The sequence below is a fragment of the Sturnira hondurensis genome, unplaced genomic scaffold (assembly GCF_014824575.4).
Source record: "Sturnira hondurensis isolate 20B ecotype Veracruz unplaced genomic scaffold, ASM1482457v3 Scaffold0008723, whole genome shotgun sequence".
Lineage (NCBI taxonomy): Eukaryota > Metazoa > Chordata > Mammalia > Chiroptera > Phyllostomidae > Sturnira > Sturnira hondurensis.
In genome coordinates this window covers 3,260,862-3,285,005 of record NW_028081354.1, presented here as the reverse complement: position 1 = coordinate 3,285,005, position 24,144 = coordinate 3,260,862, and the positions used below count along the sequence as shown (strand labels likewise).

Sequence of the window (24,144 nt, the reverse complement as noted above, 5' to 3'; positions counted from 1 at the left end):
TTCTTATTAAAAAGTTGTACTTTTTGCTCACTACTTCACAGGAATGCTGTGAGAACTAACTGAAATAAAGCATATATTAGTGTGCTTAACACAGTGTTTGGCAGGTAGGGAGCATCCCAAAAATATTAGATGATGATGTTGTTTTAGATGTCTTGATTCTATTTACATTTTAAGTCATTTGAGTTCTAAAACATTTCGAATGCTTGGGTCTTTGTTATTAGTCATGCCTCAGGGCTAGTGTCAGTCTTCAGGGAGGCATATTGTAACTGTCTCATCTAAAGTGGACCCCCAGTGCCCTCTTCCCACAGCACCCGAACTAGCAAGGAAGTGAGAGACCCAGGCACTGTGTTTTGCCCAGAGGCAAATCCTAGCTGTACTTAGTTTCAGCCAAGTTACTTAACTTCCTGATGACTCTCAGTGTTCTAATCTGTTAAACAAAATTACTAATAGTACCTATCTTATAGGGTTGTTGTGAGGGTAAAATGAGTCGATATGATTAAAACCTTAGTACAATTTCTGGTGCAAAATATATGCGAAATGTTTGTGTGAGTGTGTGTGTGATCATAATCCCAGAAGCTGCTGCTTTCTGAAACTGTCTTGTGGAATTATCATGTTGTAGTCTCTCTCACCCTGCCAGAAGGAAAAAAGATCCAAAGGAAGAAAGAAAGATCCGTGCTTCATATTGTCTTTTTCACTGCCGTGTCCTCAGAGCCCCAGCATGGTCTAGCATGCATCATATTTTTGTTGAATGAATGAATGAGTGATACATACAATCAAATCATTCAATCCCTAATACCTGGCCTACCACATAGCATTGTTCATAGCATTGTTCACTGGATCATGCATAGTTTGTTATCAAGATATATTTGCGATGATAAATATTTTATCATCAGATATTTTACATGACTTAAAAAATAAAACAGACAGAAGTCATGCAGACATTGCATAGTGCTTTAGTGCCAGAGAGACTGCCTCTGTCTCACTTGATTTAGTTTTGTGGCTTCCCTTGGAAGGGAGCCATGAAAATAAATTACAGGAAAACCCCCACTATGCATCCCAATTCAGTGAAAATTCCTCACAGATTTATTTCTACAAAGGAAAATAAATTGATGTTTGTCACAACTTGGGGATTCGAGCTAAATTTTTCTTGTCATTCGGTGACACTCTGTGTGCAAGTTCTAGAGAAAGAAAATTGGGATTTGGAAACTATATGTAGCTGGTGTGCTGGGGGCCATAGAGTTTAACTGGCTTCAGTGCTACTTTATTTTAATGAATTCTCCAGCAAAATCTTTAATGCAGGGAGCTACAGAAATTATGAGTGGACTTTATTTAATAAATAAGAAAAAGGAAAGGTGTAAAATGCATGACAGAGAATGTTAAAGAGATAAAGGAGCTCGGGGAGACAGCAAATCTGGTAGCTCATTCTAGAAGTCCTTACTGAGATACTAGGATAAAAGAGTATCTATTAGAATGAAACATGTGGTGACCAATATTTGCTAATGACACTTCTCTGCAGTGGTTTTCTATTCTAATCTTAGGTAAAATAAAATGTGTATCATACACTTTCTGAGGTGTGTTGTATTATTAGGGTTCTTCAGAGAAAATGAACCAATAGGATATGTGTGCATAGAAAATTCTGACAATTCCAATATCTGTATAGTCAGGCAGCAGATTAGAGACCCAGGGAAGGACCAATGTTGCAGTTCAAATCTGAAAGCCATCTGGTGGCAGAATCCTCTCTTGTTTAGAGGAAGTGAGTCTTTTGCTCTCTGGGTCAGGGCCATCCATAGCAGGGGGTGCAGTCTGCTTTACTCAAAGTCCACCTACTTAAATGTTATCTCATTCAAAAACACCCTTGCAGGAGTGTCCAGAGTAATGTGTAACCATATATCTGGGAATCGTGGCTCAGACGAGGTGAAGCATAAAATCGACCATCCCACTGAGTATGATGTGGCTACTACCTATTCACTTCAGCTTGGACCAGTGACGTTTCAAGCATGCAGGCCTTCTTTCAGTTCCTCACAAACGCACATTTCTTCTCCCCACTTTGGGGACTTCATAGATCCTATTCAGTTCGCCTGGAGAGCCCTTCAACCTACTCAGGGCCTGGAAGTGTGCTTCCTGTCTTTCAGCCTCAACTTAGATGGCATTTCCTTAATGGAGATGCTTCTATGCTTCTGATCTCCAGTCTCAGTCAGGCCTCCTTCTTAGAATCTTCACATCAAGCCATATAAGTTACTTCATTATACTTATAACAAATATATGGTTTGGCATATCGGTAATCACAAAGTTGTTTTCTGTATTGGATAGTTTAATACCTGTTCAAGCATTTCATAAGCCTGATTATGTTCACTTGATGTCAGTATGCATGATAGCCATCCAGTGAATATTGCATAAACAAATAAATGGATAGAACTTCAGATAATTGCAAAATATGTTTCCATACCAAGATTAAAAATCCAAAACATCCTTGCCTTCAGGGACACTTGGAAACACTTTAGTACACCTTCCGCTATCAAGGTAGACATTCCTTGACTTAAAAGCACTCTTAGAGACTGAGTAAGCATTTGCTTAAAAATGCATATTCTCGGCCACTTTATTAGCTTAGGATTTTGTTTTGTAAAAAATGTACCAGTGATCCTGATGTTTCTCTGGTTAATAGATTAGCAGCGGGGAGCTACCCGTACTAGGCCAAACTTTGACCTGTCAGGTCTCCCTTGGTGACGGAAGAACATTGTCTACTGATGTTATTTACTTCACCTTGACACCCACAGAGTAGATTCAGTTCCTCACTAAATGAAGACAGATATAACATTCCTTCAAATAAAGACATTTTTCATCTCTGCTATTCCTTCACACTCAAAATAAACACATTTCTTTCAATTATAATTACCACCTTTTTTTATACTCTTAGCCTTCTGTGATGACTTCATTTCTTTAGTATATGGTAACTCCAAGTCTGTGATTATTAGATTCAAGCAATGCTCTTTATCCTGACATAGTCCTAGAATACAAGGATGGTTAATTTTTGAGACAATGTATCAGCTTTAATGCAGATCTGTGTTCAATTGTTTTTTGAACTTTTTCAGTTTTACTTATTGCTAATCAGTTTGCAATTTTGAAATCTCAATCAAATTTTATATTTTGAGAATTACAGCTTCTAATCAAGGTAATATTTTTAAGGAACAAATACATTCTAACTTAGGGTTTTTCTTTCTTAAAAAAAATTAAATTAAGAACAAACTGACAGTAACCAGAGGGAAGATGGGAGGGGATAATGGGGGAAAAGGGGGGAAGGGTTTTCAGGAACATCTATAAAGGACACATGGACAAAGCCAAGAGGAGTAGGACCCGAGGTGAGAGGTGGGGACAGCTGGGGTAGGGGAGAGTGGTAGGGGGAAAATGGAGACAATGGTGCTTGAACAATAAAAAAAGTCAAAAGGGAAAAAAAAACCTATTTCTCCAGAAATAACTTCAATTGTGTTGTGTTATGAAGTCTCTTCTTTACCAGTTGGTTGAGAGTATAGTTATCAGTGTTTAAAAACATAATTGAAAGACAAACCAACTTAAGTGAGAAAGGAAAATGAGTATAGGACCTTGTGCAGAGGTCTGGACCTCAGTTCCAGGATCCCAGTAAGACTGAATGAAAATACGCTGGAAGTTAGAGATTAAATGGAACTCAGTTGGGTATTCTGGTTGTTGAATAATATAAGGCTTGATAGATTGATATTAGATTGTGGAAGCTGGACATCTAGATTTTATTTTGGAAATTCTGTGAATCCAAGAGCTGATGAAAGGTTTTCATCTGAAGAGCTGTAGAGTCAGCTTTTGAAGAAGATTAATGTAACTAGAAAATGAAGGATGAAAGGGAAGAGAAGAGATGGAAGACAGGCATCCTGTTGAGAAGTCAAAAGAATGGGACTTCGTGCAACAGCACCGGTGAGTCTTCAGCTCACCAAACCCAAAGGGGTGGTATTCCAATGTTCATTACAAGGAGTTGAAAAGTAGGCAACAACTAATTTATGGTGATTGAATTCAGTGGTTACTTTCGGAGGGAGGTAATGACTGGGAGGCTTCCAGGGTATTAATAGCCTTATATATTCTGATTCAGGATGCAAAAATTCATCTAGCTCTACAAAGTAGTTATGTGTACTCTATACTAAGTATGTTCTAACCCCCCAAAATTACTCCTCCAAAGAAGAATGGGGTTAGAATGGAAGCAATGAAGTTAGAAAGACAGAAAAAATTTGTTCCACATGCATCTTTCAGAAAACAAAGAAAAAACAAGCCTAATGGGATATATAAACAGGGTATGGCCATTTCTGTTGTTAAAGTGGGCTGTATCTGCAAGGCTCATCGTGGTTAATAGTTCTGAAAATGACTGCCATCAATCCCTCCCCTCTCGTGAGTAGCATCTATGTGCCTCCTTTGAATCTGGGATGTCCTTAGGACTTGCTTTAACCCATAGAATATGAAGGAAATGACACTGACAATTCTAGGCCTAGTCATCAAAATCCTGGGAGCTTTTGTTTCCCTTTTGGAATTCATCCATCACATTGTAAAGTAGCATTGATTGGTTAGACTGCCAACTGCTGAGACATCACTTGGATGGAGAAAGCTCTGAGTGACCAGATATGTGAGTGAGGTATTCATGGATCTTCAGCTGCTCACAGAGGGGTCATGGCGATGTCACACTGAGCAAAAGAAACCCTGACCTAACCCTCCCCTGAATTATTCCCGTAAGAAAATCCGCATTGTGGTTGTTTTAAGCTCCCAAACTTTAGAGCAGATTATCTCATAGTAGTAGATGGATGCAACAGTTGTCTTCTAGACTGCTGGCTTTCAACAGAGGATAGGGCCATCACTTCGTCCCCCCAGGAGATATTTCTCAATGTCTGTAGACCTTTTTAATTGTCATGACTAGAAAGGCTGCTAATGACCTCTAGTGGAGAGAGGCCAGAGATTGCTAAACATCTACACTACACAAAACAGTCCCAACCCAAAAGAATTACCCAGCCCCAAACGTTTGTGAAACCGCAAGGTAAGAGCAATTATTTGTAACTTAGGTGGGTGCCCAGGAATTTTCTTCAAAGCCATATTTCCTAAAATTTACACACACACACACACACATACACACACACACACACATACACACACAAGGTCTGGCAGGAAAAAGTCCAGCCATTGTTTTTTTGTTTTTTTTTAAAGATTTTATTTATTTATTTATCTTTTAGAGGGGAAGGAGAGAGGGAGAGAAACATCAATGTATGGTTGCCTTTCTTGCGTCCCCTGCTGGGAGTTGACCTGCAGGAAACCGGCCTGCAACCCAGACATGTGCCCTGACTGGGAATCGAACCTCGATCCTCTGGTTCACAGGCCCACGCTCAATCCATTGAGCTACACCAGCCAGGGTTCAGCCATTGTTAATATAATGAGAACAGTTTGCATGACATCAGTGTAGCCTGGAAGCCAAGAAGAGTGGACTAAAATGCTTATGTGTGAACAATGACAACTTCACTGTACTAGTCAGTGGGGGCAACAGACACCATGAGTGAGCATGAGTACTGTGAGGACATTGCCTTCAAAGTGACTGAGCAAGTAGAGCAACGAATCTTTGTCAAATTTTGTGTTAAGCTTGTACATTCCTCTGAGGAAACTATTTGGATGATTCAGCAAGCTGCAGCTATGGGCAACTGGTGATTGACAGCTTCATCATGACAATGTGTCTGCTCATGCATCACATTTCATTCAGAGTTTTTTGGAGAAATATCGAATCATCTAGGTGACTCAGGCCCCCCACCAAATCACAGCGCAGATTTGGTGCCCTATGACTTCAGGCTTTTCCCAAAACTAAAAATCACCTTTGAAAGAAAAGAAATTTCAGATTGTTGATGAGACTCAGGAAAATATGATGGGGAAACTGATGACCATTGGAAGAGTTGTCTGAGGTCCCAAAATGGCTACTTTGAAGGGGACTGAGGCATCCTTGTCCTATGTACAATGTTTCTTGTACCTTGTATCTTCTTCAATAAATGTCTCTAATTTTCATATTACATGGCTGGGTACCTTCTGGACAGACCTTGTATACATAATGCCATAATTGTTCCAGACCTTCAGAACCAGAATTTCCAGGGAAGGGGCTTCAGAAGTTACATTTTTACTTTCACAGTAATTGAAAAATATTGCCCTAGGCCAGTGTTTCTCCAATTTTAATGTGCATAGAAATAAGCTGGTGTCTTGTTAAATTGTAGAATCTGATTCACTTTATCTGGGGTGAAACCCAAATTTCTAATTTCTAACAAGCTCTCGGGTGATGCCCAAGCATTGCTCCTTGACCACACTTTGCACAGTAAGATTCCAGAGCAGGTCTCAAATGTCAATGCACCTCAGAATCCCCTGGAAGACAGAGACCTTTGGGCTCACCCCAGTGTTTGATTCTGCGGGTCTGGAATGGGGCCTGAGAATTTGCATTTCTTACAGTTTTCTAGGTGATACTAATGCTGCTAGTCTGGTAATCAGCTTTGAGAACCAATGCCCTTGATGAGTATTTTGCACACCTAAGTATACATAAAAATTTACCTCGGGTGGCAGCAAAAACTGAAGGTTCTCAGACCTCCCCATCCTCCACCACTTTCTTCCTTCAGTCTGGGTTAGGAACTAAGTAATTTGCATTTTAATAAATTGTCTCTCCTGAGGTCATTCTAATACGACCACACTTCAAGAAACATTGCCTAGGGGAACATATTAGAATACCTAGAGTGTGAAGGAGGGGTATGGTTAGTTTCCAAAAACACATTCAGTTCTATAATTGGTTTAATCTGAATTTATTCTAAAATATCTAATGACACTAAAGGAACAGGAGGAGAGTTTTATGCTTATTAAAGGTGGCCCCGGGCTATACACTAGAACCAGGACTGTTTCAGAAGGGGTGTTTTCTTCCTGAGCCATCACTCCGTCCTTTGCAAGTGTGTGTATTTACAGTCTCTGTAGCAGCTACAGGCTGGGCGCTGCTGCCAATTCGAGACAAGGCATTAATAATAATGGCCATGGTTAAACTTTCTTGAATTTTTGCTGTGTCCCAGGCATTATTATGTAAATAACTTGTGAGTGCTCTCTAATGTAGCATACTAGATAACCCCTTCAGAAGCAGGTCCTATTATCCTCAGTGTACAGAGAGGGAAATTGATGCATGCTGAATTTAAGATATTTGACCATGATCATATAGCCAGTTAATATCAAGCCCAGAGTTTTCACCTTGTTGATGGATAATTGGTAGGGTAATAGGTGACTAGGGGATAAGATATGGGCATCTGGTTTAAATATGATTTTTTTAAGTATAAGTCTTATGTGAAGTGACAGTTGAAATGAAATGTCCTTTTTACATAATTAGTATAGGATGTATTTTGGAACAAGATTTAATATATTGCCTTGACAGGATATGGTAATGGCTGAAGGCTTTTTATAATTTTTAAGTATTACTTTACCATGAATTTTAAACCTTATTGGAACTTTAATATATTTGACTTACCCTTCTGTTATATCTGCCATTTTTTGAGCAACATATTATCTAGTAGTCTTTTTTTTTTTTTTTTTTTTGCTTTTGGCATGGTTAGTTAAGAAAGTTTATAGTCATCCTGTCTCAAATCAATGTAATTTCAGGGCAACCTGGTTCTTCACTCTATGGTTTATGTAGAGTTAAATGTTTTCCCTGTTATGTGTCATCTTCTTCCATTGAATACTAAAGTTTCAAGCAGGCTTTTGCTATTGCTGTTCCTCAGTTTCCTACTCCTCAGTCAAATATACAANTTTTTTTTTTTTTTTTGCTTTTGGCATGGTTAGTTAAGAAAGTTTATAGTCATCCTGTCTCAAATCAATGTAATTTCAGGGCAACCTGGTTCTTCACTCTATGGTTTATGTAGAGTTAAATGTTTTCCCTGTTATGTGTCATCTTCTTCCATTGAATACTTCTTCCATTGAATAGCAATAGGCTTTTGCTATTGCTATTCCTCAATTTCCTACTCCTCAGTCAAATATACAAAATATTTTAAAACAACAGCACACATACAAAGGTTGTTTTTTTTTTTTGCTGCTTTAAAAAATGTCACTCTTGATGCTCAGCTATGTCAAAGATACAATCATCCATCTCAAACACACCCCATGCTTACCCAGCAGGGGAGATACTGTGAGCATGAAGGTGGTTTTCCCAGGGCAGGGCTTGCCCTCTGCACTCCGGATGCACTGACCCCTGTGACGTCCCCGAGTATGGTCAACGCGAGTGCGTAACTGGTTGTGGTGGAGGACTGCATTTGCAGTCTCCCCTGCAAAAGAAATGGACAAACAGAAAACCCAGAACATATTAAGTCAAAAATCTTCCTAGAAGAAGTTTGAGGTTTAGAAAACAGTTTTTTAACTTTATGGAAATTTAAGCTTGTATATTAACATCCACTTTCATAATCTAAAGTTTGAGCTACGTTTGTTTAGAGGACATTAACATTTTAGAAACTGATTCGTATTGAAGTGTACTTTCAAAATGTGTTTGTGTTTTGGGTCCAGACTTTAAAAAAATATATGTGCCTTCTGATACATTAGACATCATATAATAAACAAAATATTTTGTCCTCAAACATACAGTAAATAGATGCTCACATGTGATTATATATTTTTTAATTATTTTATTATTGTTCAATTACAGTTGTCTGTATATTCCCCTCACCACTTCTCCTGACCCCAGCCAAACCCACCCTCCCTTGCTTCCACCCTCCCCCTTGGTTTTGTCCATGTGTCCTTTATAGTAGTTCCTGAAAACACTTCCTCCCATTGTCCTCCCCAACCCTGGCTATTTAGATTGTTCTTTCAATGCCCCTGGTTATATTCTGTTTGCTTTTTTCTTTTGTTGATTATATATTCTTACCATTCACCATAAGTATAGATATTGGGTGTTAGATTGTTTTCCCAAGCCCATTGCCGGGAAAGGGAAAAAGGATTCCCTTAGCCTAATCAGGTCCGGAGGTTAGGTCAGGTCTCCCTGAAGCCCATGAGCAGTAACTGCCTAAGGAAGGGTGGACACAGACATGGAAACACTGAAGAAATGAGTGTTGAGTGGGCAAATAACTCTAGAGATGGGAAGAAGGACTTGGCCAAGCGTGGAAAGTGTTCTTGACTGCATCACACATCAGACTCTGACTTCTCCATTGAGAATGATGGACAGTCTATTGCTTTTAACAGACATGGGAAAACTCTGGGCCCAGTGCTGCATTCATTATGGAGCAGTGTTGGTTTTTTCCCTCCATTTAGAACTGAATCCATTAATAATTACTCATATTAAAAATAGCTTTGTAAGAGGAAAGAGATGTAAAATTTATGTTCTGGGTTAATGTGGTAGGGATTTTGGTGCTGTTTTTCATTTGTAAATAAGTAATTTAGTAAGTAAAAACTGGGAAGGTTCAGCTCCAGATAAGTAAATAATTAATAATCATCTTGCTTCCTGGGTGATTTGTTTAAGTATTATTTCTACCAATAAGTGTAGAAAGAAGAAAGCATTGTAAGAGTTGCTTAGTGTGATCTGTACATTCAGAGTGAATCATGAAGATGTGAAGAGTAGGGTTTGCTTTTTTTATTGTATCTTTTTTCCATTACCATTTACCCCTCATACCCTCCCACCCTTGGAATCACCACACTGCTGTCCATGTTCATGAGTCTTTTTTCCTTTTTCCTCAATCATATGAGTTTACATCAATGTTCATATCAACTGGGTGATACTTAGTTTTCAAAACCATGTTAAAACTAAGAATAATTCAAAGAGGCTTGAAGTTCTGGGTACTCTCGCGCTACACACAGTGGCACATTAGACTTAGTATCACCATTTTCTTGTGTACCCTGGAACTTTGAATTAATAATATGGAAAAGATCTTATATAAAACCACAAAATTATTCACTTCAACTCCACTGCTAGATTACCCAAGTCACATGTATATTGGTGGCACCAGGGAAAGGAGACGTCCTTCAAGGGCTATCCTTAGATTAGAGACATGTAATTTGTTCAGAAACATGCACAAAGTGGAATTGTGAAGCTGTGTTAATTTATTTAACAGTCTTGTATCATGTTTCCTTTTGAAGTTGCTTTCTAGTTTCACAATTCATTGACTTTAATATTCTCTGGGGTGGTAAGTCTTCATTTGTGGATGGATTTAGTATTTTTGAAAATGCAGCACAGCATATAGTATAGTATGTGGTTAATCATGTTAGCGTGGTGACCCATGTGGGAAGGCAGGGAAGGCAAAACCAAGATATCAGTACAAAGTAATAGTCATAATTTTCACATGCTGCTGATAAACTGGCTGTGAAGCTTTTTTAAGAAAAAAAGAATATATGTTGATAATCTGTTCATTTTAATCACATTGAAGGAAGGCCTACATTTTTTGTGTTTACTGAAACAGCCTGGTTAAAATAGGCTGAATAGAATTGTGCTATGTGTCTTTAAATATTTCCTAAATTTCCCCCAGGTGCCTCAGCATTTTAGACATGTTCACCTTTGCTCGTGATAATAAATAGTCTCATAATAAATAGAGAAGCCTCTGATATGGTGGTTATTGATGTGGTGTGATGAGTAGCAACAGAAATGCACGTAGGTCTATGTGTTTTAGTCTTTTTGCTTCTATTTTCTCATTTTCACCATCTCCTCCTGGCCACTTTTTTGCTCATTAGGTCTCTCATTAGAAGGCAGATAGGGAAATCAAAAGGTAATGAAACTTGAATCTGCTAATTTTGCATCTTGTTAGCAGCTCCTATTAAATGTTCAGTGGAAAAATATGCTATCGTTATTAGCTAAAAGGAAGCTCAGGGGTGATCTATGGAATTTATTTATCTGTTACCAATTCATTAATAATTAACATTAAATTGGGCCATCCTATTTATTACACAACTAAATTATATCAAATGTGCTTTTTTTCACCTACAGTTAAAAAAATGGCTAAAAGACATCAAGTTTATATACTTAATAAAATGCAAATTTAATAAAGCAAGGTCCATAACCTGGCAAAACCAGCCTCCTTTATTATCCCATATGACAGTGCTAATAATGGCTACATTGAATCATCCTGGACTAAGAAAAAAATAACCATTGTTTCTGAGGTGCAAGACAGGACAGTCTATCTATGCACCTGCGAAACCCAGCAAGAAAAGTGAAAGGAGAGGTAGCATCTGAGAAAATTAGAGGTGTCGGTGACTTTCAGGGCCCAGCTTGTGACAGTGCGACTATAACTGGGTTAAAGGACAAGGTGATTTAAAGGAAATCTGAAGCCATTTCAGCCTTCTCTTATCATGTTATGTGCTCTAATAGACGGATGCTTGCTTCCAAACCCCTGGCTTTGTAATAGAATCAGAACCTCCAGTCGCTAGAGATGATTAAATGGACCCAGTTGTGAATTGAAAATTATATATATATAAAATGCTCACAGTGAGTATTTATATATTTATACGTATATATAAAATATATATAAAATGAAGTTTTGGTTAACAATAATTTGCATATGGACTATTTGGGTGGAGAGAAGGGGACAGTGAAGTGAGCTAGCATGAGAAATTAAATATAACCTGGAGGAGAAATAGAAGAAAATAAAAGGGAACAAAGGTGTGCTTGGAGCATGAGATTCTAATATACCATCAGGTTTGCTATGTACTGCTCTGAAATATAAAAATGTCATTTAATGCCTCTTGTGGTTCTTTCCTTTCCATTTGAATGCTCACTTTTCATGTCCTGTCCATCTCCTGCTCCCTTCCACATACATCAGCTCAGCCACAACAGTGATCTGAATGAACTGATAAAATACTCTAACTCCCAAGATGAAGAAGGAAATTCTCTGTAATAACAGCTCCATAAAGTAAGGTTTCTATGTCAGGTTGAGGATCCTCACTCCTTGGCTTCAGCTTTGGACACTAAACGTGTAGAATGTGAAGCTCTATAATAGGAAACAGTAGAATTATAGAAGATGGTTAACATTTTTAAGATACTTATAGCATAAATTTCAGAATATGTTGCTGTCTTTCCAAATCATACTAATATGCTTTATCTGTTCAAAAAACATGATGAAAATGACACATCCTATCTTTCATATGTCTCTGCAATTATTACAATTAAAATAGGATTTATTCACTAAACACTTTTTTTAGGAAATGCCTGAAACACAAAGGAGAAATATTACTAAATAGATCATTTAGATCATTGCACACGCATACTCACATTCTATCTCTCTCCAAAAATTTCTTCATTCCCTCATTCATTCATCCCCTCATTCATTCATTCCCTCATTCACTCATTTATTTACTCAATTGTTTTTCAAATGACAGTGATGCTAGAAGACAGAGCACAATAGACATGTCCCTGGCCTTCACTCCATTTAACATCTTCCTCGGGGGTGAACAGCAATGAGGTGACACAGGGAATGTGAATCCAGTGCCACTGACCGGAGGCCAGAGTGGTCTACAGTGACTGTTCTTAGCTTGGCATTGATGGCTGCACTTGCTAGTGTGTGATGGTGGGCAGTTTCTCTTATCCTCAGTCTAATCATCTGTGAGATAGAGATTTATCTGTCAAATCCACATTAGCACTTTCTGTGTGTTGGGGGTATAGGAGAGAGTGTTGCTCACAGGGCATATTTTTCACCCAGCACTCACTGCAGTAAACGCTAGCTGTCATCATCACTATCCCTGGGCTGTACTGGGTTTTGTGCAGGATTCAGGACATCAAGGATGATTACTGTTATACCCAATTGTAATTCTATAAAACAAATGATTTTATTTTCTTTAACCAAATTGTGGCATCATCCCACCTTGCTCTGCAATTTGTATTTTTCTAGCAGCACTCAGGAATCTGGGTGTAACAGCAGAGCTGAAAAGTATTAAACATGATCCTGGATATGATTTATTTTGCATTTTAGATCTCACATTGGCTAGCAGCACAAATTATTAATGAGGAATATAGAGGAGCCAGCTCTTTTTCCTGACCCTTCTGCTGGATTTGACATCACTAATGTCACTAATGTCACTGTAGCTGTTTTCATTTAATCCCCTCCCTGGATATCTCGGATGCAGTGTTCCTCAGTCTCCCTGGTTCTGTGACCATGTTTGGCAAGCTTCCTCTTCTCTGGAGGGAGGGCACTTCTTTTTTCCCAATTACTTAATGTCATTCCCTGAGGCTCCCCTATTTCTCTAAGTAGGATAGACTATCACAGGCCTGCATATCTCCTCCTAAACTACCTGCCCAGTCTTGACTTCACCAGGACAAAAATTCTACATAATTTTCATTTGAAATATCATGTTCATATGTCAAACAATGGGATTAATCCACCTGTTCTAAATGGAGCATAGTTTTCCAAACTGTCTTTAGCCTCTCTCATTTGGGGGATTTCCTTTGTTTTTCTTTTGTCCTGTTTTTCTTTTTACACTATTTACATTCTCTTCTCCTGTTTCATTTTTACCAAATGGTCAGAAATCTGAAATATCTACCCGATTTCACTGATATTTATTGCCTTCCTCCCTCCTTCCCTCTCCTCTCTGTCTCCATCTCCCCATTCATTTACTCTATATTTTTGTCTATCCATTTATTTATCCATCCATCTATACAATAAATAATTATTAAGTGCAAGCTGTGGGTCAGGCATTCTGTTAATTTCTAGACATATAATAAAAAACAAGTAAAAAATAGTATATCTTGTAGGAAATTTAAAGATTAAAAAGTAGTGAAATAATCACACAAATATACTCTTTTAATTGCAAATTGTGCTGAGCACTGTAAAAGAAATATCCAGGATACTACAAAATTCATAACCTGATCTCATTAAAGTACAGGAAGGGATGAAGAAGGGTATTTCTGAGAAAGATACTTTCCAGCTGAAAAACAAGGAGGACTCATCTGGCCAAAGCTGAGTGGAAACAAGAAAAGAAGGAAAAAGGCCCAGGACATCCCAGTTCAAACTTGAAGAGTAAATCAGAAACCAATATGTCCCCTGCAAAGAATGGCATTTCACAGGAAACGGGCTATCATGGCATTATGATGGAAAGGTTCATGAGGGATGACGCCATTTACCTCACCTTGAGAAAAGGCTTCAAAGGCGTCCGCATGCGCCTGGAAGAGATATAGACAACCCACCCTGACCCACAGGAAGAGAGACCAAGAAACTAATAAACTTGAAGAAAATATTGTGCGTTCAACTGTTATTATAGTACAGAGTCACCATAAATATGACACACTTAGAAAGAAACAAATACAAATTAGCACATGTCCAGTGAGTGGTGTTTAGGGGTCAGTGGGCTATTATAGCAGCAATGACTACTGTTGCATTGCAAAACTTGGTTCAAAACTTTTAACTCTTTGTACACCTTTTCAGATTTTTACCACCTGAATTCTGCCCCATTTATATGTTTACTTCCTGTCTTTGAGCTCCAAGAGAGATGGTTCCTAGCTGGTTCTGTCAGTCCCTGAGGAGGCAATAAAGCTCCCTTTCGATAGCAGCTCAGTAAGTGAGAAACAGAATTCTGAGAGAGTTCTCTACCAGACAACAAAGAAAAACAGTATTAATGGGTTATCCTGATAGGAAAACTGGTTTAGTGCTCCTCTCCAAGATTGATAATAATTGTGCTTTTCTTTCAAACATTTATTTAATTAACCACTCATTTATCACATAATACTATTGAACAGTGGAATCATTCAACTTTAGATGTAGGAAGGCCCTTGGATTTGGTCTATTTCAATCTCTTAATGTTACAAATAGAGGAGAAATGAAGTTCAGTGACATTGAGTGACTTAATTGTAGTTACACAAATACTCCCTCTGCTTTAATACAAGGTGTCTCACTCTGGGTTCTCTGGGACACAGATTATGAAGCGGGTGTGCATGTGCAGGAGGTTCACAGGGGGCAACTGTTATGAACACTGGTGATGTAATGGATAGATGAGGAAGGCAGAGGAGGGGATTGGACTTCTATGCTGTCACAACAAAGGCCTCAGAAGATTCCATGGCAGACTCTGGGCTGGGCTTGCCCTTCATAGTCATCCTGCTTTGAGGCACATAGGACAAGTCATTGCATGTAGGCTGGCTCTGGAGAAGGGGCATGACATTGGACAAGGGCAATTCCAAAATAGCCATCAGCTTCCAACACTCCTCGAAGCTAGGGAAATGAGGGCTTTCATCCTGAGGATGAGTCCAATGAGTGTCCAATGTGTGTCCAATGAGCTCACTACAGCGTCCACCACATAGGATGAGGGTAATTTCATTAAAAAGTATTTTCCAGTAATGAGGGTCAAAGAGGCTTATATTTGAATCCTTTCTGAGTATCTGGGTGGTGACTCGATTCCTTTATTTTATACAAAAGTACTATTTGAAGAATATATATTTGTCTGAGAAACCTCATTCAATGTTAGTTTTGGGTGGGTGCTTATAGAGGTCATTTGAACTGATTGGCAAAAAGGAGGAAAAGACACTTGACCAAGTGATGATTCTTGGGAATATGAACCCACAATTAAAAACTTTAAATACTGTTTAAATTCAGTTTTTGAAGGTTACTAACAAGGCAATACAATGAATGTAGAGGTCACAAATAAGGATTTATAGGAAAGGGAGAAAGCAGTGAATCATTTCTAGTAACAGCTGATGATTGGATTAATAATGTTATGAAAAATATTAATTCAATAAATATTTACTGAGCCCCTGGCGGACTCGGACATTGTTCAGGTGCTTAGGGTTCAGCAGCAAAAAGAATAGAGTCATGCTCTTATAACCGCGGTTCTTACAGGTCATTTGATTGTGTTTTCTCAGTTCCTCCAGATATTTTGTGGATATCTGGAGGATGGAGCTATGTGCCATTTTTTAAGTACATCCAGTGATTTGCCTCAGGCCTGGAGAATATAAACGTTTGCTTAATGAAACAAGTAGCAGACTCTCCTGCACATGTAAACAAGTACCTTCTAGTACTTCAAACTTTATGCACCTAAGTATTTAATTACCCAACAAAGACTTCATATTGGATCAGATTTCAGAGATCTCATACATCTTCCTGAGGTGGACAAGGGGAGGAGCCTCTGCGGGGTTTGAGTGACACGTACAGAAGAAGAGAGCAGAGCATATTGGTTAGTCACTGGGAAAAATAATCTTGACTTTATTTTCTGTCCTCCTTTTTTTGGCATAGATATTCAGACTGCTTACAGACTTTTCCTAAAAAGCTTGCAATTTGTACCATTGGATTCTCTACACACTCCAGGATTTTTCTAAGATTGGTGCTCAGAAAAACTTAGAGAAGATTTATTTGTAAATAATGATATGCCCCCATTGAGAACTCCTTCAAATAAGAAAATTTATTTTTCTGTTTCATGAAACTATACATTTATCATGTACATTAAAATGTAACCTCCACAAAAATGGGCAAATAATTTAACAAGGTGGTAACATTCTCATCATACAAGCATCACTTGGAAAGTTTGCTAAAAAATGTTTCCGTCAGACACGTTAGTGCATACTTACTTTAAAAGTACATGTTAACAACCCTTTGAGGGTAGAAAGAAAATTGGCTTTTAATATCGCCTCAAACATGTGAGGGAACTAAGATGTATGCTCCAAAATTCTGATTTAGAAAATCCAGGGCAACACCTTGTAATCTAGAATTTCTGAGCACTGAAAATTGTTTAATATGTTGGAAAGAACAGAGGTTTGGGAGTCAAAGTGAAGTCAGTGTTATGATTCTGATGATCACTTCATGACTCTGGGTAAACCCTTAATTTGTCTGTGCCTCCGTTTCCTCACGTGTTTGGAGTGATATTAAAAAACAATTTTCTTGCCCTGGCTGGTGTAGCTCAGTGGATTGAGAACAGGCCTGTAAACCAAAAGGTCACTGATTCAATTCTCAGTCAGGGCACACGCCTGGGCTGCAGACCAGGTCCCCAGTAGGGGGTGTGCAAGAAGCAACCACACATTGATGTTTCACTCCCTCTCTTTCTCCTTCTCTTACTCTCTCTCTAAAAATAAATACATAAAATATTTGAAAATTTTTTTTCTACCCTCAGAGTGCTTGTTAACATGTATTCAAAAAGTGTTATGTACTGAAGTGTTTTATAAATCTTAAATTCTAGAGAAATATCCTTGTGAATGAAATTTTGATGAACTAGACGTGTCCCTTTCTTAGCCACTACCCTCAACACAGGCTTTTTGGAAAATCAGAGGCGGTTCAACTTTCCCACTGTGAATACTCAGGTGTTTCCTGGTGGCTTTCCCATCCAGTTGTCCATCTCTGGAAAGGCCTCCTGGAAAAGATCACTTGTGTCAGAGAACTTGGTAAAAATTTTCTAAGATTTGCCATTTATAAAACAATCTAGTCCTATCTCCATGTAAACATTTTCAAGTTTTCTGACCTTTTAAAAATAACAAAGTATCTACTAATCTACTGATGGGCATGGGCTGTTTCCAAATATTGTCTATTTTAAATAAAGCAATGAACATAGGGGTGCTTATATTCTTGCAATTCAGTGTTTTGGGTTTCTTCAGATGAATTCTCTGGAGTACAATTGGCAGGTCATAAAGCAGTTCCATTTTTAATTTTTTGAAGTAACCCCATACTGTTTCCCACCTACAGTGCAAAAGGGTTCCCGTCTCTCCACATCCTCACCAGCACTTGTTTGTTGATTTATTGATGATGGCCATTCTGACCACTGTGAGGTGGTATCTCATTGTGGATTTAATTTGCATTTCTCTAATGATTAATGACATTGAGCATCTTTTCATATGTCTGTTGACCATTTGTTTGTCCTCTTTGGAGCAGTGTCTATTCAAGTGTTTGCCCATTTTTAATTGGATTATTTACACAATGGAATACTACTTGGCCATAAAAAGGAAGAAAATTTTACCCTTTGGGACAGCATAGATAGATCTGGAGAACATTATGCCAAGTGAAATAAGCTAGTTAGAGAAAGAAAAATACCATATGATTTCACTTAAATGTGGAATCTAATAAACAGACTGAACTAACAAGCAAAACAGAGACAGACTCATAGATAGAAAACAGATTGACAGCTCTGGGGGAGGGTTGTGGGGTGGAGGGATTGAGCAAAAAAGAAAAAGGACTCATGGACAATAGTGTGGTGGGGAAGGGAAGAGGGTGGTGGGTGGAGGTAGAAAAGGGTATAAGGGAAATAAACTGTAAGGTAAAAATACAATTAAAAATAAATAAATAAAAATAATGAAATAAATGTGTCACTATTTTGGAACAAGTGGTTTTATGCTGTATTTTTGTAATTCAGAAGCTTGGGGAAACAACGGGTATAACTTCTCCATAGAACATGTATTTTTGCATTGTTATCATCATATGTTAACACAATCATTTGAGCAATAATAGTACTCTACTGTTAGTTGATTAGACATAAATGTATATATGTGTGTATGTGTTCCCACGTATGTGTGGGGGGGTGGGTGAGTGTAGGTGTGTGAGAGATAGGCTCGGATTAGGGAATTTTTCATGTATTTTATAATTTCTATTTTCTCAAAATAACAAAAGTGACACCTAAACAGATGACGGAATATTTTAATGTCATGTTTATTAACACTGTGAACAGAGGAGATTGTTTCATTTCTACATGATGCATAGGGATTTGAGATTACCTTAGAGTCTTATTCAAAATCAGAAAATAACACATCTTTTGTGTCCATGTTCTTACACGTGCAGGATACTAATACTACTGCCTCACTCTCCCTAAAAATGCCCCAAATAAACTGTCATCTGTTATCACAGAAATTTGTTAGCAAACGTTTCTGTTGCTCTAATTGAGAGTACACATTTGAGGAATCTCCAGGGTTTGTCTAATTGTGTGTGTGTGTGTGTGCACATTTGTGTTTTGTCTTCCCTGCTGCTTAGTGATATTTTCATTAGAAACAGAAGCAACCCCACTAACAGTTTTATAGGTGGTGTTGGATATGCCAGTATTAAATTCTGCTACACCAGGGCGTTCTAGGGTGTTTGCACAAGTGCAGGAATCCATCTCTGGTATGTCATTCAGGCACCCCTGTAATCAGCTAAATGGAAAGTTTCCTAGTAATTTATATAATCACATCATTTAGTTTTTGCTTCCTGAGGAAATGGTTTCCTTTCTTTAGGCAAGCTGGTATACCATTAAGGTCATTTGTCTGCCTCGCTGTTGCTGCAACTGAAAGAAAGGGAAAATAAACAAAAATACAAAACATCTTTCTTAACAGAGAGGAGCTAATTTGAAAGAGGAATGAGGGATTGTGATGTCCAGGTTGAGAAAGGCAGTGATGAGGTACTACGGCATTACAAATGGGACACCAGAGAGCCTGCTGATGGGATTTGGACAAGTTATAATTTTTCTCTGATAGTGAATTGACTTAAGTGTGTGCTGACTGACCTCATTTCCACAACTGTCACTGTAGAGGTGCTGTTTCCCTGTGGCCTCCTGGCTGTCCTCTTCAGCTTTATTACCTACAATTGATTTTTCCATCCTGGTTTAGATTCTTACTACAGGCTTTTTAAATGGAAACGATTATCCAAACCTAAAATCTGAAGGAAAAATTACAAGTCTCCAGGGCTGCTATACTTTTATTTCATTTAAGAGACATTTCAATGATAATAAAGAAAATTGTGAGAAAAAGCAATTACCCATAGTGCTTTGTTCATGTTTTATTGAATTCTTCTTGACTACACATACATATATACTCTAATTATAAAAGTAATAGGTGTACATTGTAAAATCTTTAAAATGTCTATAAGAAAGTATACATAAGATATAAATATTTTATAACATAAAACATTTAATATTGAAAATATTAAAAAATTCCTAAACTCAGCAATAAGCATTGTCCATATATACATAGTAATATATATATATATATATAGAGAGAGAGAGAGAATTTTTCCCTAGAAGAAACAAGCCCTACATTTTGTAATTTTGTGATTTTCTTTTTATCACTTACAATACTGTGGTTATCCTCCCATATCTTTATTATTCAAGATTTTTATTTTTTAAGGTTTTGATTTTAGTATAATATAGTATTACATTTACTGAATGACTTTATCAAACCCATTAGCCTAGGTTGTACCTTACTGAGAGCACGTAACAACTAGGATGTGAATAACATTGTAGCAATCAATCTAATAGCTAAACTTAACAAAAAATTTCCAGATTATTTTCTTAGCAAAAATTCCTAGAAGTTCAGTGATTTATTAAGAAGTATGTATTTGTTAAAATATTTGATATATATTTTCAAAGTCCTACAGAGAGCCCTTACTGACTTACAGTCTAAACAGACAGGCCATGTCTGTTTATGAAGTAGTATCAATAATTTTCAGACTGAAAGTATTAGGTGATTCAGCGACACAACAGACATTGCTGTCTATTTCTTAAGTGTGAGGTGCACACAGTGACTTCTAGAATGCTAAGGCAGGGGCAGTAACTTTGCAGTGGAGAAACCTGACAGACACTACGTCAGTGAAGGGATCTGAGTGAGCCTCAGCAGCAATAATTCATGTGGGTAGCACACACCCTTGATATGATGTGATGAGAATAGCACTTTATCCCTGTGATTGTCCTCCCCAAAACACACACCAAGGCTAATCATGAGAAAAACGTTAGGCAAATCCCAACTGAGTGACATTCTATAAAATACCTTACCAATTCTCTTCAAAACTGCCAGTCAAAAAAAACAAGGAGAATTTGAGAAAAAAGCATAGCCCACAGAATCCTGAGGAGGCATGATGGCTAAATGTAAAATTGTAACTTTGGGAACAGGAAAAGGGCATTAGGATAAAAAGGAATTTTTAACATATGCTCTGTAGTTTATATTTATTTGTCAATATTGGTTCATTAACTGTGACAGATGTGCCATACTAATGTTAATGTTAAGTACAGGAGAAACTGGCTATGAGGTCTCCTAAATAGTCTTCAAATTTTTCAGTAAATCCAAAACAGCTCTAAAATAAAGTTTCTTTAGAGAAAAAAACACTGCCGAATCCCCTCCACTGAGATTTTATATGTATCTTAACACCCACCAAAAGTGGAAGAAATGTTTTCTTTACAAAATATTTATCAGGTATTCTGCATTATGCTACAGTGATAGGTTACATATATAATCTCAGTTTAATTTTATTTTTTTTATGGATAAAGTTGAGAAGCTGTATAGATGGTTTTGAAAATATCTGTATGTTTTTCTGTCAACTCTAATGCATAGTCTTTGCATATTTTTCCAATGGGTTGTTCTTTCCTTTCTTTTCTGATTGTTTCTGTTTTGTATATTTTTTTAGATCCATCTAAATGCAAAATTATATGTTATTTGTCTTTCTTTCTCTGACTTATTTCACTTAGCATCATACCTCCTAGGTATGTCATGCTGTCACAAATGGAAAGACTTATTTTTTCATGGCTGAATAATTGCCCATTATACCATATGTACTACCTCTTTTTTATCCACTCATCTATTAATAGATACTTATGTTGCTTTCATATGTTGGCTATTATAAATAATGCTTCAGTAAACATAGGGGTACCTATATCTTTTTGAATTATTGTTTTGGATTTCATTGGATAAATGGAAAGGAAAGGAAGGAAGAGGAATTACTGGGACAAATGGTGGCTTTATTTATTTTTTATTTTTTAAAATATTTTATTTATTTGCCTTTAGAGGGGAAGGGAAGGAGAGAGGGAGAGAAATATCAATGTATGTTTGCCTCTCATGCATCCTCTGCGGTGAACTGGCCTGCAACCCAGGCATGTGCCCTGACTGAGAATGGAACCATAGTTGTTTGGTTCACAGGCCCTCACTTAATCCACTGAGCTACACCAGCCAGGGCTGGTGGCTTTATTTGTTAATATTTTGAGGAATCTACTTCCGCCAAGATGGAGGCATAGGTGGAAACACTGTGCCTTCTCCCACAACCAAGTTTGAATACAACAAAGGTTTGGAGAAACAAAGACACAACCAAAGGACAGAAAATTGAATTATACGGAAGTCCGACTACATCTAACCCTTCAACGGGGACGGTAAGAGAGGCGGAGCCAGCAGCGAGCAGGGTCGGGCAGGACAGATCCCCCGACCCAGGCGCGGAGGCAGACCTGAACCAGTTGGGGTGCGCGGCAGACTGACCGCAGCCGCATATTCGCGCACAATGCGACAGACCACGCTGGCCCCAGGGGGCGAGGGCTGACGGCGGTGGCACACTCGCGTGCAGTGGGACGAAACTCGTGGGCCCGGTGACGGCAGCAACTGCTGCACCTGCTGCACCAGTGAGGGCCGTGGCAGCAGGCAGCGGACAGAACACCATAGTCCCTCTTTGACCCCGCCCCCACATACAGCATTATAACTCAGCAACTTAGTTGCCCTGCAATACCAGTGAGAGCCATTGTCCCTCTTTGACCCCGCCCCCACATACAACATCACAACCCAGCGACTTAGTTGCCCTGTTCTAGTAAACACTTTAGGGCTCTGATCCTGCTATGGAACAGGCACGAACAACCCGAAAGATGGCGCAAGAAGAACTCAAAGTCCCAGAGCCAATAACTCTAAGTGACCGAGAAATTGCCAGCCTCTCAGAAGCACAATTCAGGACACTATTTATCAGGATGCTCACAGAACTGGTAGATTATAGTCACAAATTAGAGGAACAAAGTCACAAATTAGAGGAACATATGAAGGCTAAACTAATTGAAATGAAGGGAGATGCACAGGAAACCAATAGTGATGGAAAGGAAACGGGGACTCAAATCAATGGAATGGACCAGAAGGAAGAACAAAACATCCCACCAGAAAGGAATGAAGAAATGAGAATTCAAAAAAATGAGGAGAGGCTTAGGAACCTCCAGGACATCTTTAAACGTTCCAACATCCGAATTATAGGGGTACCAGAAGGGGGAAAGAAACAGCCACGAGTGGAAAACGTATTTGAACAAATAATAAAGGAGAACTTCCCCAGTCTGGCAAAGGAAATAGACTTCCAGGAAATCCAGGAAGCTCAGAGAGTGCCAAAGAAGTTGGACCCAAGAAGGAACACACCAAGGCACATCATAATTACATTAGCCAAGACCAAAATGAAGGAGAGAATCCTAGAAGCAGCAAGGGATAAGGGGACAGTCACCTACAAAGGAGTACCCATCAGACTGTCAGCGGATTTCTCAAAAGAGACCTTACAGGCAAGAAGGGGCTGGAAAGAAGTATTCCAAGTCATGAAATCCAAAGACCTACAGCCAAGATTGCTTTATCCAGCAAAACTTTCATTTAGAATGGAAGGACAGATAAAGTGCTTCTCAGATAAGGTCAAGTTCAAGGAGTTCATCATCACCAAGCCCTTATTATATGAAATGCTAAAGGGACTTATATAAGAAAAAGAAGATGAAAAATATGAACAGTGAAAGGACAGCAAACACACAGTTATTAACAACCACACCTAAAACAAAAGCAAACCAAGAGGACAGCTAGATCAGGAGTGGAACCATAGAAATGAAGAACACATGGAGGGTTAGCAACAGGGGGGTGGGAGGAGGAGAAGGGGGGAGAAGGCACAGAAAATAGCATAGATGGTAGGTAGAAAATAGATAGGGGGGAGGGCAAGAATAGTAGGGGAAATACAGAATCCAAAGAACTCAAGACACGTGGTTATAAACTAAGGAGGGGAGAATGGTGGGGGAGGGAGTGTGCGGGTGGAGGGGAATGAAGGGGGGGAATAGAACAACTGTAATGGTATAATCAATAAAATATATTTAAAAAAAATATTTTGAGGAATCTTTATAATGTTTTCCCTGGTTACTGTACCAAGTTACAATCCCACCAATGGTTTGTAAGTGTTTCATTATTTTTCCTTGCCAAAACTTATTTGTTGATTTATTGATATAGACATTCTGACAGGTGTGAAATGATATCTCATTGTGGTTTTCATTTGCATTTGTCTGATAATTAGTGATGTCGAGTATCATTTCATGTTTATTGGCCATCTGTAGGTCCTTTCTGGAGAAAAGTCTGTTTAGGTCTTCTGCCAATTTATTTTTTAAAATTTTTTTAATTTAATTCTTGTTCAAGTACAGATTTCCATTCCCCACTCTCATCCCAGCCCCCCTCCCGTGCTCCCCACCTCCCTCCCATTTCCACCTCCCACCTTAGTTATT

At 38.3% G+C, this 24,144-nt stretch overlaps 1 protein-coding gene and 1 non-coding gene across 2 annotated transcripts in view; both read left to right on the top strand.

Moving 5' to 3' along the window:
* Positions 1-24,144, top strand: part of GRM7 (glutamate metabotropic receptor 7) — an 888,187-nt gene that overhangs the window by 350,943 nt on the left and 513,100 nt on the right. The gene's annotated exons all lie outside the window — the stretch shown is intronic.
* LOC118993399 (U1 spliceosomal RNA) lies at positions 8,158-8,319 on the top strand. The gene has a single exon (XR_005067852.1). It is a non-coding gene; the product is annotated as a U1 spliceosomal RNA (small nuclear RNA).